Consider the following 15,870-nt stretch of genomic DNA (forward strand, 5'->3'; position numbering starts at 1 on the left):
TCGTTAAGTAAAATCAAGGTAAACAAAAGAAAACTAGATAGTTCCCATAATATCGAATAAACGGTTGGAAAGGTGTTAATTTAAAATATTAAGGACTCCTCTGGTCCCACTTCATTCCCACACAAAGGGTGTGATATCTTTATCTCACCCTTTGAATTTTCCTGGATCTCTCGTAAAGGAGAAAAAAAAGGGTGGATTAGCAGGACTAAATCTACCCCCGGAGCACTTTTTTTCCCCCAACCTTTTTTGTTTTTTCCCTTCTCCTATACCTTTCACCCTCCAACTCATGTATACTTCTTAGAGGGGAGGAAAAGAGAGAGAAAAGAAAAGGAAAAGGATCAGGCAGATAATTATAACAAACTTTCCCTTAGTTCCCTAGAGCTAATTTTCAAAACCGAGGGGACAGGAACCTAGCTTAAAGCTGAAAGAGAGTTTTTCCAGATGACTACTAACGAGCAACAGATCATGCCCATGTCGATTAAGTTGTTGTCCGTTAATGCTAAAGGACTCAACATACCTGAGAAAAGAACCAAATTTCTCCATGAATTCCATAAACAAAAAGCCAACATCATATGTATACAAGAAACACATTTTAAATCCGATAAAATTCCGAAATTACAAGATAGCAGATTCCCAACGGCATTTCATGCCACTAACTCAGAGGGGAAAACTAAGGGAGTCTCGGTACTGATATCCAGAAATACCCCAATTCAGATTCTTGACACTATGCTAGATCCTGGGGGTAGATACATATTCCTGAAAGGCAAATTAGACCATCACCCCATACCAATAGCAAACATTTATGCCCCCAATACAAAGCAGGTGGCTTTTTTCTGTAAAATTAAAGACTTGCTAACAACCTTTGCCTCTGGCATTCTTATTCTAGGAGGGGACTTCAATATTCCTTTGAATCCCCTCATAGACACTTTGATTGGAGCTTCCAGTCTTCCCTATAGAGCCCTGAAACAAATCAAAATCCAATTACAAGAATTAATGCTACACGACACTTGGAGAACTCTTAATCCTTAAACTAAAGATTTCACATACTTCTCCATGGTACATCAAAAATACTCTAGAATTGATTACTTCTTCATTTCACAACCTGATCTGACTATACTGCAAAACTCAACAATTAAAACCATGACTATATCGGACCATCATCCAGTTACCATGACGATCACTTTCCCAAAGCAAAAGACTATTACTAAGACATGGAGACTTAACAAGGCCGTATTAAAATATCCAATATACTCAAAGATTACTTTTCACGAAACGAAAACAACGAGACCTCACCACTTACATAATGGGAGGCACATAAATGCATCATTAGAGGGGAATTTCTCAAGAAATTGGCTAAACTAAAGAAAGAACAACAATCCAAAATTATATCGCTAGTAGAACAAATCCAAAAACGAATCCATGTGGCACTCTTAAAACTCGAAGAACTGACAAAAGCGAGACAAACTCGATCAGAAGAATTGAACCTGAAAATGAAAAGACAATATATGCTTAAGGCATAAGATTTATTATGAACAGGGAAACGAGTGGAAAACTACTTGCCAAAGCAGTTCAGAATAACAAAGTGGCCTCCACTATACATCAAATAAGGGACAAACAAGGCAATCCGCAGTCTACGAACAAGGAGATAGCTAAGCAGTTTGAACTATACTATCAAGACTTGTATAACATTCCATCAAATCCCAAATGCCCTCTTAATACAGACAAAAGAGCAAAAATTATTCAGGACTTTATAGAGAAATATAGCCCCCCACAAATAACAAATAGTGTAGCCCAAGAACTTGAGGCTCCCATCTCAGGCTCAGAATTCGATAAAGCAATAAAAGAAATGAAAATAGGTAAAGCCCCAGGCCCAAATGGACTACCACTTCAATACTTTAAGACATTCACTGACATACTGAAATCAAGATTTTTTAAATCCTTCCAATCCCTCCACTCTGAACAACATCCCCCAAAACAACTATTAGAAACCCACATCACTGTGATACCCAAAGAGGGTAAAGACTCAACTCAGGTCATTATTTACAGACCAATTTCATTAATCAATGTGGATGTGAAGATTTATGCCAAAATATTAGCTAACAGAATTCTACCCTTACTCACTTCCCTTATAGCACTAGACCAGGTGGGATTTATCCCAGGTAGAGAAGGACGAGACAATACAATTAAAGCACTAAACATAAGTCACTGGCTAACTTCCAAAAAAAAACAAGGATTCTTTATTTCCCTAGACGCAGAGAAGGCGTTCGGTAGGGTGGCCTGGGATTTTATTGACGCAGTACTAAAACATATAGGCATCTTACCTCAAATGAGATCATATATCAAAGCTCTATATTCCAACCCGACAGCGCGTGTTTACGCGTCAACGGCCACCTATCGCCTTTGATCTATGGAACGGTACTAGACAGGGCTGTCCTTTATCCCCCTTACTATTTGTTTTAACCCTTGAACCGCTTTTAAACAAAATTAGAGCCAACCGTGATATTAAAGGGATAGAAATACATAACAATACATATAAAATTGCAGCCTTCGCTGACGATATGCTTCTTTTCTTATCAGAACCCCATATCTCTATACCTAACCTTCTTTGAGACCTGGACCACTTCAACCTACTTTCAAATTTAAAAATAAATCACACAAAATCTTTAAACTTTACAGTACCCTCAAGCTCAGTAGAATTATGTAAGAAGAATTTCCCATTTACCTGGGCCAAACATAATATAACATACCTAGAAATTGAAATTCCCACTAATTTAGACAACCTTTTTAAATTAAATTACTTACCCATACTGAAAGAAACACATCATGACTTAAAGAGATGGAATTCCTTAAATGTCTCATGGTTTGGAAGAGCCTCCCTAATAAAGATGACAATTTTACCCCGATTTTTGTATGTCATGCAGACAATCCCCATCAATTTACCAGCATCATTCTTTGCCTCTTTTCATAGGGCATGTTCTACCTTTGTCTGGAGGGGCAAAAAAACTAGAATTAAATATACTAGCCTTAACAAAATTAAAGGTGGAATAGCACTACCTGATTTAAGGAAATATCACCAAGCAGCTCTTATGGCACGAATAGTAGACTGGAACATCCATCAAAAAGTTAAAGATTGGGTATCGTTAGAACAAATACAGTTCCCACAAGCAATTAAGTCTCTTTCTTGGATCCACCCTAAACACCACCCAAAAATTATCAGAGCACACTCACTTATAGGTCCCACCAGGGGTCAAGTCCTGGGGAAAAAAGTGTGGGAACTCCCACCCAAGATCCACTCCCCCACCAAAAAAATAAACAATTATGGGGGTGGGTGGTATGTAGATGAGAGGGGAGTGGAGTGTATGGGGTGGGTAGTATCAAATGCACCACTGGCCACTGATGCATTGGTGACCAGTGGCAGGTAATAAACCCCTTTCTGCTGCATTAGTGACACCAGTGACTGTGTTTATGAACCCTTTCATGCTGCACCATATAGGGATTAATAAACACTGACACTGGTGTCACTAATGCAGCACACAGGGGTTAATTACCTGCCACTGGTCACCAATGCATCAGTGGAAGTACATTAACCCCCTCATTGCTAAATATCATTGTAAATTAACCCCCTCCCCCCTCCCCCAAGAAGCAAAAACGTCAGACAGTTAACATAGCCAAGCCACTGTGATACAACACTGTCTTAGGTAGGTTAGGTCTCCACAATTGCACCTCTGGACCCCTTTACATTACACAGCACCCTGCACCTCTGGACCCCTTTACATTACACAGCACCCTGCACCTCTGGACCCCTTTACATTACCCTGCACCTCTGGGCCCCTTTACATACATTACACAGCACCCTGCACCTCTGGGCCCTTTTACATTACACAGCATCCTGCACCTCTGGGCCCTTTTACATTACACAGCACCCTGCACCTCTGGGCCCCTTTTACATTACACAGCACCTTGCACCTCTGGGCCCTTTTACATTACACAGCACCCTGCACCTCTGGGCCCCTTTACATACATTACACATCACCTTGCACCTCTGGACCCCTTTACATTACATAGCACCACACCTCTGGGCCCTTTTACATTACACAGCACCCTGCACCTCTGGGCCTCTTTACATTACACAGCACCTTGCACCTCTGGACCCTTTTACATTACACAGCACCCTGCACCTCTGGACCCCTTTACATTACATAGCACCACACCTCTGGGCCCCTTTACATTACACAACACCTTGCACCTCTGGACCCTTTTACATTACACAGCACCCTGCACCTCTGGGCCCCTTTACATTACACAGCACCTTGCACCTCTGGGCCCCTTTACATTACACAGCACCTTGCACCTCTGGGCCCCTTTACATTACCCTGCACCTCTGGGCCCCTTTACATTACACAGCACCTTGCACCTCTGGGCCCCTTTTACATTACACAGCACCCTGCACCTCTGGGTCCCTTTACATTACACAGCACCTTGCACCTCTGGACCCCTTTACATTACCCAGCACCTCTGGGCCCCTTTACATTACACAGCACCTTGCACCTCTGGGCCCCTTTACATTACCCTGCACCTCTGGGCCCCTTTACATTACACAGTACCCTGCACCTCTGGACCCGTTTACATTACACAGTACCCTGCACCTCTGGGCCCCTTTACATTACACAGCACCTTGCACCTCTGGGCCCCTTTACATTACCCTGCACCTCTGGGCCCCTTTTACATTACACAGCACCCTGCACCTCTGGGCCCCTTTTACATTACACAGCACCTTGCACTTCTGGGCCCCTTTACATTACACGGCACCCTGCACCTCTGGACCCCTTTTACATGACACAGTACCCTGCACCTCTGGACCCCTTTACATTACACAGTACCCTGCACATCTGGGCCCCTTTACATTACACAGTCCTTGTACCTCTGGTCCCCTTTACATTACACAGTCCTTGTCCCTCTGGACCCTTTTACATTACACAGCACTCTGGACCCCTTTACATTACACAGCCCCCCACAGCTCTGGACGCCTGTATGTTACACAGACACCCTCCCCCCTAAAAGTTATGGACCCCCTGCATGTTACACAGACCCCCTACAGTGAAGACACCCCCATTCAGTACAGACCCACCCCCGTACAGTAGATCCCCCCCATTCAGTACAGATCCCCCCCTTCAGTACAGATTCTCTCCCCCCCCCACCTTCAGTACAGACCCCCCCCATTCAGTACATACCCCCCTATTCAGTACACATCCCCCCCCATTCAGTACATACCCCCCTATTCAGTACAGATCCCCCCCCATTCAGTACAGATTCTCCTCCCCCCTTCAGTACAGATCCTCCCCCATTCAGTACATATTCCCCCCCCACCCCATTCAGTAAATACCCCCCCCCCCATTAAGTACAGATTCCCCCCCATTCAGTAACCCTTATGTACCTCTGATGATCGGGACATGCCAGACAGCACTCGTGGACTTGTCGGATCCCCTCCCCCTGTGTAGACATACAGGAGGAGGGGGAGGCGGGCCGCTTCACTCGGCTGTGCCGAGACTGATCAGAGCACGGAGAGCAGGGAAGGATCTGACGTCCGGGTGTCACTACAGTGCGGTTCGCACCCCCGTAAAGCCACACTACCTCAGGCTCCTCTCTCCGCGTGTTTTCTAAAAATTGCGCGCCGCTGCCTAATCCTGCCCGCTGTCTCTTCAGTCGCGCGGGGGGTGGGCGCCTGCCGCTCCGCTGCTTAACCTGCCTGCAGTCGCGAATAGGGCTTTGCGTAAATTACGTTCACGTCGAAAGCATTGACTATTTGCGACGTGATTTCGAGCATGCGCACTGGGTTACCCCCACGGACGGCGCAAATGTCATTTACGTGGGGTCAAGATGAATTAACATAAAACACGCCCACATCTTAGTCATTTGAATTTCGCGCCCTTACGCCGACACATTTACACTACGCCGCCGTAACTTATGGCGCAAATTCTTTCTGGATAAGGAACCTCTGCTCTAAGTTACGGCGGCGTAGTGTATCTGAGATACGCTACGCCTGCCTAAAGATAGGCAGTTCTTTGTGGATCTGGCCCGATGTGTCCTTTGATGAGGCAGTAGGCCTCTCCTGAGATACCAGCCTCGTGCTCGGTATTTCCCAGACAGGTTCTTCATCGGTCGGCTTCCTCCCTCGGGACGGACAGCACAGGACAACTCTGCTACCGCAGACTCGGTCTACCCACTGAGCCCACAAGGCAGATTATTTGCTCCAGACCAACGTGGTCCCAGAGCCAGGAACACTGAAACACACACCACGGCCAGGAGGGCCACACACAGGGGTGGTGGGATGACTGTCCAGGTGGATGGCGGCAACGACAACCCCGAACCAATGGGGTCCGCCCCCTAAATACCCCTCCCCAGCATGCACAGCGAGGCGATCAACCCACCTGATTGGCTGCCGAGGAGAAATATCCACACTACCCTGACTCTACTGCTGCCACCTGTCAGTCTTGGGTGGGACCAACTCCCCAGACAACGACAGTGTACACACACAGTACAGTCAAAGCTGGAACAGAGGCAATAAATTTAGCCAAATAAACACGGTTAGAGGCAACTAACTCTCTGACCACCCTCTAAATTTACAGCAGCACCGGCTATGAAAGTAGCCAGGCGCTACACAAGCACCACCCTTAATGTTACTGGGGAATAAAAAGGTGGCGTCATGTTTGCATCTGTGTGTACCAAAGAGCTTTCTAATGTTAATCTTGAATGCTTATGATTTTTGATCTACTTCTCTTCTAAAGCGTTTTTCTATTATTATTAGTTACTGTATGTTCTTTTTTGAAAACCAAAATAAAGATTATATAATAAAAAAAAAATCTCGATGATAGCAAGAAAGAATGGGCCAGATTCACAGATGAAATACGCCGGCGTATCTACAGATACGCCGGCGTATTTTCAAATTTCCCCGCGTCGTATCTTTAGTTTGAATCCTCAAACCAAGATACAACAGCATTTGGGTAAGATCCGACAGGCGTACGGCTTCGTACGCCTTCGGATCTTAGGATGCAATGCTTCGGCGCCCACTGGGTGGAGTTTGCGTCGTTTTCCGCGTTGGGTATGCTAATTAGCTGTTTACGGCGATCCACGAAGGTACGCGCGGTCGTCGCATTCTCTTACGTCGTCGCTAGTCGGCTTTTCCCGGCGTAAAGTTACAGATGCTATTTCATTGGCTTATATTTAGACTAGCCATGTTAAAGTATGGCCGTCGTTCCCACGTCGAATTTCAATTTTCTTTTTTTTTCGTAAGTAGTCCGTGAATAGGAAAGGACGTAACGCATGTCGCCGTTCAAAAAATTACGTCAGTGCGACGTCATTTCGCGCAAAGCACGGCAGGAAATTTCAAAATGGAGCATGCGCAGTACGTTCGGCGTGGGAACGCGCCTAATTTAAATGATACACGCCCCATTTGGATTAGGCGTGCTTGCGCCGGACAGATTTACGTTACGCCGCCGCAAGTTTACAGGCAAGTGCTTTGTGAATCAAGCACTTGCCCGTAAAACTTGCGGCGGTGTAACGTAAATGTGATACGTTACGCCGCCGCGGATTTACGCGATTCTACCTGAATCTGGCCCAATGTTTTTACAAATGATTTTTCTACAAATGTTCAAATGAAAATCTAACTACACATGGTCAGCTGTAGTCTTCAAAAACTATAGACTAGGGTAGGTAGAAAGGTTTATATAGTTTAAATAATAAATTTTTGAGAAAAACAGGGAAGTTTCCGTATGCTGGAGCTAGAGAGTGAGTAAACAGCCTAAAGGCAATGACGAGAGAACACAAGTAGCATTGTAAGCAATATCACGGGGACTGGACAAGGCTCTCTTCTAAGTTCATTCTAATTGTGCATGACTAGAATAAATCCATAATAAAATAGTGTCAACATTAAGGCTCCATGCACACTAGCATTTTTTTTTTATAATAAAGAAAAAAACACAGGAAACACTGCGCTAAAAAAAATTATATATAAATAGTGAAAAAGAACTAATACAGGGCCAGATTCTCTTAGAGCGGCGCATATTTAGATCGGCGTAACGCATGTCTATTACGTTACGGCGGCTCAATTTTGTGACGTAAGTCCCGTATCCACAGAGTATTTGCGCCCAAATTTGCGCCAGCGTAACGTAAATTACGAGGCGTAAGGCGGGGTAATTGAAAGTGGGAAGGAAGTGGGCGTGCTCCATTGAAATGAGCCGTGACCCCATGCAAATGAAGGGCCGGCCGTACTGCGCATGCGCGCATGGTTATGCACCTCACTGGGCATGCTCAGAACTCGGCCCGGCGCAATCAGTAAGATAGGAACTAGGCCCGGCGTACTTAGTGAGATACGCCCTGTGTATAAATAGGCCCAGACAAACACCTTTCCATTGCAAAAGTACATCCATGTGTTTCCCTTCCTGAAGAAAAGTGCTTTTGTTCTGTTGTTTGTGGCTGTTTGTTGGTTAGTGTAGTAGTGTTAAAGTAAAGATTTATAGGAGTAGGATATTGTATCAGCTGAGTGTTTTTTGTGTTTGTTTTTTCTGTGTGATTTTTGTGTTTGTTTTTTCTGTTTGATTTTTTGGGTCTGTATTAGCTATTTGTTTGTGCTGTTTGATTTTGGTGTCTTGTTTGTGCTGTTTGATTTTGGTGTCTGGTTTTTGCTGTCTGATTTTTGTGTCTGTTTGTTCTGTGTCTTTTTGTGTCTGTTTGTTCTGTCTGATTTTTGTGTCTGTTTGGTGCTGAGTGCTGTGTGGTGATATGGCACCAAAGAGGAGAAAGCTCAACTTCAAAGTGGTGGGCCTGCCTGGCTTTGACTCCGATGAGGCCGTGAGGACAGGTAAGTTATTTTTTTTATTTTCTATCTGGCGAGTAGCATGTGTGGGGGGGGAAGGGAATATGTGCCAAGTGTGTGGATCCTCCAACCTGTGTATGTTTTGTGTCATCCACAGATGGCCAGGAGATTGCTGGGCCATCTGGCCAGTCTGCTTCATCCCCCGGACATCAGGCTGTTGAAGAGCCCCAAGAAAGGCAGGAGTCCTCAGGCCAGGGGAGTGGCCACAACTCACCTCATGAGGAGGTTGAGGGGGAGGAAGATGAGGGGGGGAGGTTGAGGAGGATCCAATGGACATTGCCAGTGAGATACTTGGGCTTTTGGATGATGCTCCCCCTGTGGCTGGCAGGAGTCAGGCCTCCATCAGGGGTAGCCCCTCCCACTCCTTCCCCAACAGGGCTCCCCCCCAGGGGGCTCCCCTCCTCCCAGGCCACAAGCCACATCTGCAGGCAGGAAGGCCACCCAGAAGACCAGGGGTGTGGCAGACTTTCTGCCTGCAAATCTGCGGAGGGACCAGGCCCGTCAGACCCACCATCTGGGTCAGGTCACCCGGACTTTGGCCCAGATGGAGCACAGCCTGGTCTCCATAAAAGACTCCGTCAATGATGTGGGCACCAACTCTTTGGCATACATAACTTGCCTTTTCGACCTGCAGACCGCCACAGCAGGAGTCGCCCTGGAGGTGAATGCCCTGACCCAGGCTGTCCAGGCCAATACCCAGGCTGTCCAGGCCAATACGGCAGCCCTCACTGTGGGCCTGAACAGAATAGCCGTGGCCTTGGAGGGCAGGCCAGCAGGTGGGCAGAACCCAGGGTCAGGCCCTTCCTTCCCCTGCCTCCCCCCCCCATCAGTCTCCCCTGAGGGCCCGTGGCCGTGGCCGGCCCAGGCGTAGCTCACGCCGTCGGTAATTGTGGATGTTCTTTTGATTTTTTTTTTTTTTAGGGATTTGTACTGTGATTATGATTTGTTTTATGTGTGTGAATGATGTATGAATGTGGGGGTGACATTCCTGCCAGAAAAGGGGTGTCACCCTAATTTTTGGTGGAGTAGGGATCCCCAGGACCAGGGAGAAGTGATCCCAGGTCCATGTGAATGGTGAAACAGTGACATAATTGGAGCCTTGGCGGGGCGTTGCTGCTCCCTAGTACCGTGCGGTGTACTTCGGTCTAATCCAATTAGATGAGGATGTGGGGTGTGTGTGCTAGGGACCACAGTGGGTGTGCATGCATGCACTCTCATTGTGCCATGATTAATGTGTGTGTTTACTGTGCAAAGATGCCTTCTGCGAGGCGTCTCCTGGCTGCTCTTCCCTCAGAAGACAGGGTACCCTCAGTTAGGGGGGGAATGTCTGGTTCGGGGGGTCAGGTCCTCACGTATGTCAATCTCCAGGCCCCTTCTCACTGCAAAGTTGTGCAGCATGCAACATGCACCGATGATCTGGCACACAAAGTTTGGGGAATACAACAGGGTACCCCCAGACTTATCCAGGCATCGGAAACGGGACTTCAGGAGGCCAAAGGTGCGTTCCACCACTGCACGGGTACGTATGTGTGCAGCATTGTAGTTTTCCTCTCCTGGGGTTTGGGGGTTCCGGAATGGAGTCATGAGATGGGGTCAAAGTGCATATGCAGAGTCACCTGGAAGGGAAAAGACAGGAGGATGTTAGTCATGCATGTGCCCCTCGTGATGTCTGCATCATGGGGGGGGGACAGTCATGCCTGACACCCATGTCACTCACCAACCAGCCAGCTGTCCTTGTACACGTTCTGTTCAAATTCTCTTGGGATGTTGCTTTGACGGAATATGTACAAAAAAAGGGGGTTGCCATCCGGGACCTCTGGGCCCTTTAATAAAAAATAAAAAAAATATATAAAAAATAAACATTTATAAAAAAAAAGGGGGGGGTTGCCATCCAGGGCCCTGTGGACCTCTGGGCCCTTTAATAGAAAACAAATAAAAAATATATATAAACAAAAATAAAAAATAAACATTTATAAAAAAAATAAAGGGTGTTTGCCATATGGGGCCCTAAAAAAATAAAGGGTGTTTGCCATATGGGACCCCTAAAAAAAAAAAAAAAATTTGTTTCAAAGGGGGTTGCTTTGGGCCCCCAACAGTGACAGGGCCCAGGGCACCTGCCCCATTTGCCCTGCGGTAAAGATGGCCCTGCTGGCAACACTGCATTTCCTTGCAAGTGGATCTTTTCCACGAACAAGTGGAGTCGTGTCTGGGATGTCACAATCCAGCATGAGCAGATGCGTGCACCAGGTTGTCCCCGCAATCCTCACATGCATGTCCCACCACATCCTCAAACCCACCTATGAACATCTGCGGCAGAAGACAATGCAGGATTTCTACAGAATCGCCGGATTCCCACGCACCGTGGGGGCCATTGATTGCACACATGTGGCACTACGGCCCCCCGTGCCACAGAGCACATATACCGCAATCGTAAGCAGTGGCATTCCATCAACGTACAGGTGATAGCCGATGCCCAATGCCTCATATGGCACGTCCGTGCCAAACCCCCCGGGGCCAGCCACGACAGCTACATATACCGTCAAAGCACCATCCCAACGGAATTCGAACAGAACGTGTACAGGGACAGCTGGCTGGTTGGTGAGTGACATGGGTGTCAGGCATGACTGTCCGACCCCATGATGCAGACATCACGAGGGGCACATGCACGACTAACATCCTCCTGTCTTTTCCCTTCCAGGTGACTCTGCATATGCACTTGGGTCCCATCTCATGACTCCATTCCGGAATCCCGAAACCAGAGGAGAGAGAAAATACAATGCTGCACACATACGTACCCATGCAGTGGTGGAGCGCACATTTGGCCTCCTGAAGTCCCGTTTCCGATGCCTGGATAATTCCGGGGGGACCCGGTTGTATTCCCCAAACTTTGTGTGCCAGATCATCGGTGCATGTTGCATGCTACACAACTACGCCATGAGAAAGGGCCTGGAGATTGACATATGTGTGACCTGACCCCTGAACCAGACAGTCCCCCCCTGCCCGAGGCTACCCTGTCTGATGAGGGAACAGCAGTCAGGAGTTGCCTCGTGGAACGCATCTTTGCGCGTTAAACACACACATTCATCATGGCACAAGGAGAATGCAAGCATGCACACCACTGTGGTCCCTAGTTCACACACCACATCCACCTCACATTGGATTAGCCCAAGTCCACCATGCAGGACTTGGGAGCAGCAACGCCGCGCCAAGGCCCCAATGGTGTCGCTGTTCATTCATACCACATTCACACGGTCGTGGGGATAACGTCTCCCCGATGACCCAGGGTGACACACCTTGCTGGCAGGTATGTCACCCCCACATTCACACACCAGTCACCCTGTAGCCTGCACTCCTCAACATGTGCATACACTACTACAGAAAATTGCTCATCACCTGAGCATAAATAAAAAAAAACGCTCATCTCCTGAGCATAAATAAAAAAAAAACGCTCATTACCTGAGCAAACATCCAAAAAAGGCTCCGCCTGGTGCCACGGCTCTGGCTCCTCAGTTGCCTGGGGGGAGCCTCAGGTGGGGGTGGTGGGGCATCAGGAGGAGGCTCATCCTCAGGTCTGCCACTCCTGGTAGGTGCTGGCTGCCTGCCCTCCAACGCCAGGGCAATGCGGGTGAGGACCGCGTTTGTTTCAGCCTGCATCCGCAGCTGGCGGGTGGTATTGTGTGTATTGTGGTGCTGGTGGAGCCTCCTCTGCCTTCCCTCCGCCTCTATGGCAGCCGTATTGGCCTTTACAGCCACTGTCAGGCTCTTGACCTCTGTCACGAGGCGTGATGTCATGGCCTGCAGCTCCCCAACGCAGGTCACTATCGCAGGACAGTTCCCACTAATATCCTGCAGACTGTCGGGTATCTGTGCCGAGGAGGCCAGGCTGTCTGCAACACGCAGCAGGTCCCGGGCAACAGCACCCATATGGCGGGTCTGGCGGGCCTGATCCCTGGCAAGATTCTCCTGGATGGCTTCAGGAACACCCCTGGTCTTGCGGGTAGCCTTCCTGGGGGCAGGAGAGGCTTGGGGCCGTGTATACGGGGAGGCCCTTGAGGTGCTTCCCCTGAAGGTGGAGGAGGGTGATGGGGTTCCCCTGATGGGGGTGGAGGGTGAGGGGGTTCCCCTGATGGAGGAGGACGGTTGGGAGGGTCCAGGGATGATGGGATCCTCCTCAACAAGGTAGACCACTTCCTCCAGGTCCCCGTGCTCCTCCACTACTTCCTCAAGAGGAGAGGTGTGGGCACACTCATCCGTGGATGGCGTGGGTCACCCAGCAGCCGACGACGGCCCAGCTCCCTCCAGCACATCTGTGGATGACACAAAGCATTCACATGTTGGTGGACCCACACACTTATCACATGTTCCCTTCCACCCCTTCACATGCTACACACCGTATAGGAGATAAAACACACTTACCTATCCTCAAGGACTGGTCACCAGAGTCGAATCCCTCCATGCCCTCCACCTGCTCACGCTGCAAACATTCGGCAATGACCTCCTCCTCATCCGTCAACCGCACAGCACAGGCTGGTCCTTCTCCCGTGCCCCTGGCATGCTTCCTTATAAGGGCCAGCTTCTCACGGACCTGACGTCTCAGGTCATTGATTTTTTTTTGCTCACATCCTCGGGGGTCCTGGTTTCATTCCCTACGGCATTGACCTGCAGGGTGATCTCCCCCAAGATCTCCTTCTTACGTGCCTTGCTGGTCTGGGAACTTAGGGCACCATGGAGGTACTTATCATATTTGGCTATTCCAGCAATTATAATAGCCTTCTCCTCCTTTATAAATTTTTTCTTCCTCCTCTCCTTGCCTCCAGTTCCAGCTGCCGCCATCGCTCAGCAAAAGTACCTTGCTTCAGGGGGGGAAAAAAGCAGTATGTACTTTTGCACCGGACGGGCGCATGTCTGGGCGTATTTATGCGCTCGGCGTAAGCCGGTGGGCTGGTGTATCCCAGGAACTTGCTCCGTTCATGATACGCCGGGCGTAAAACACTGCTCCACGCTCGGACCATCATTAGCATAAGGTCACACCCACTTACACTTACGCTGGCTTACGCCTATGAAATTACGTTACGCCGGCGCAACGTTGGGAGCAAGTGCTTTGTGAATACTGTACTTGCCTCTCTGAGTTACGTCGGCGTAGCGCATATGAGATGCGCCGATCTACGTGAATCTGGCCCATTTTATATATATATTTGTGTGTATTATATTTAATAAACACAATATACTTTTATATATAAAGTATATTAAATATAATATACACACATCATATGTTTTATATATATATATACACACACATATATATGTTATATAAAATATATTTGAGTTTTTGTGTGTGTGTGTGTATATACACACACACCTTTATAATAATATATTGCGTGTCTGTATGTGAGTGATAGTGTGAGTATACACACACTTTTTATATATTTGTATATATTCCTACTCTAAAGTTTGAGTGAGAGAGATAAATACAAACATTAAATTTTAATATGACCTATTAACCTTTTATATAACATAAAAAAAAAATGCACAACAAAAAATATAGATTTTTTTTTATTTATATATATTTTTATTACATTTTACAATATTTAAAAAAACTTTTTATAATTACATTACAATGTGGAGAGAGAGATGGGGGGGGGAGAGATGGGGGGGGGGGGAGATGGGGGGGGGGGAGAGAGATGGGGGGGGGGAGAGATGCAGAGCGAGATTAAGAGCGAGTGAGAGGATTTAAAGTAGTTTTTAGATTACAACCTGAATGAATGTTTTTGAAAAAAAAAATCTTCTTTTTTTTAATGTTAGAATTTCGAAAAACCACTTAGATCTTCAACCTAAAAGATTAAAAACAATAAAAAATAAATGAGATTATAAAAATAAATTTGCATTTGCATTATTTTGTTTATTGCTTACCTGCAAATGGCGTACAGCAAGTACAGATGAATTTCTATGACAGTCCTTCAGCTTCTGAAATTTAAGAATTTGAATTAAAATGACATAATTTATAATATCATTCTATGATGTGGGGTAGAGGCCGAGTGGGAAAAGGCGAGAAAATTAGGGTGACGGGGGAGAGGTGTATAGAGAAAATCTATCTGCCCCCATCACACAGCCAGCATCACTTCACGCTGCCCCAATCGCATCACATCGCTCCCTGCACATCGAATGGACCACCAGAGCAGCACATGTCCCTCCGCACATGTCCCACAACACATCTCCCACCGCACAACACATGTCCCACCCCACAACACATGTCCCACCACACAGCACTTGTCCCCCATCACATGTCCCACCTCACATGTTCCACCTCACATGTCCAACAACACATGTCCCACCGCACAACACTTGTCCCCCATCACATGTCCCACCTCACATGTCCAACAACACATGTCCCACAGCACTTGTTCCACCGCACAGCACTTGTCCCCCATCACATGTCCCACATCACATGTCCCACCGCACAGCACTTGTGCCCCATCACATGTCCCACCTCACATGTCCCACCGCACAACCCATGCCCCACCGCACAGCACTTTCCCACCTCACATGTCCCACCACACAGCACTTGTCCCACTGCATAGCACATGTCCCACCTCACATGTCCAACAACACATGTCCCACCGCACAGCACTTGTCCCCCATCACATGTCCCACCACACAGCACGTGTCCCCCATCACATGTCTCACCGCACAGCACTTGTCCCCATCACATGTCGCACCACACAGCACTTGTCCCGCCGCACAGCACTTGTCCCCCATCACATGTCCCACAGCACAGCACAGCACTTGTCCCCATCACATATCCCACCGCACAGCACATGTCCCCATCACATGTCCCACCGCACCACACATGTCCCCATCACATGTCCCACCGTACATTGCCACTGTACTTTGCCGCACGCCTGAAGCTCAAAACAAGTCCCGGACCCTTTTTTTCAGGCGGCTTCGGCATTCGGCATAGGAGATGTGGACCTGGGGTAAGGCTGCATTCACAATCGCTG

The sequence above is a fragment of the Rana temporaria genome, chromosome 10 (genome assembly GCF_905171775.1).
Source record: "Rana temporaria chromosome 10, aRanTem1.1, whole genome shotgun sequence".
Lineage (NCBI taxonomy): Eukaryota > Metazoa > Chordata > Amphibia > Anura > Ranidae > Rana > Rana temporaria.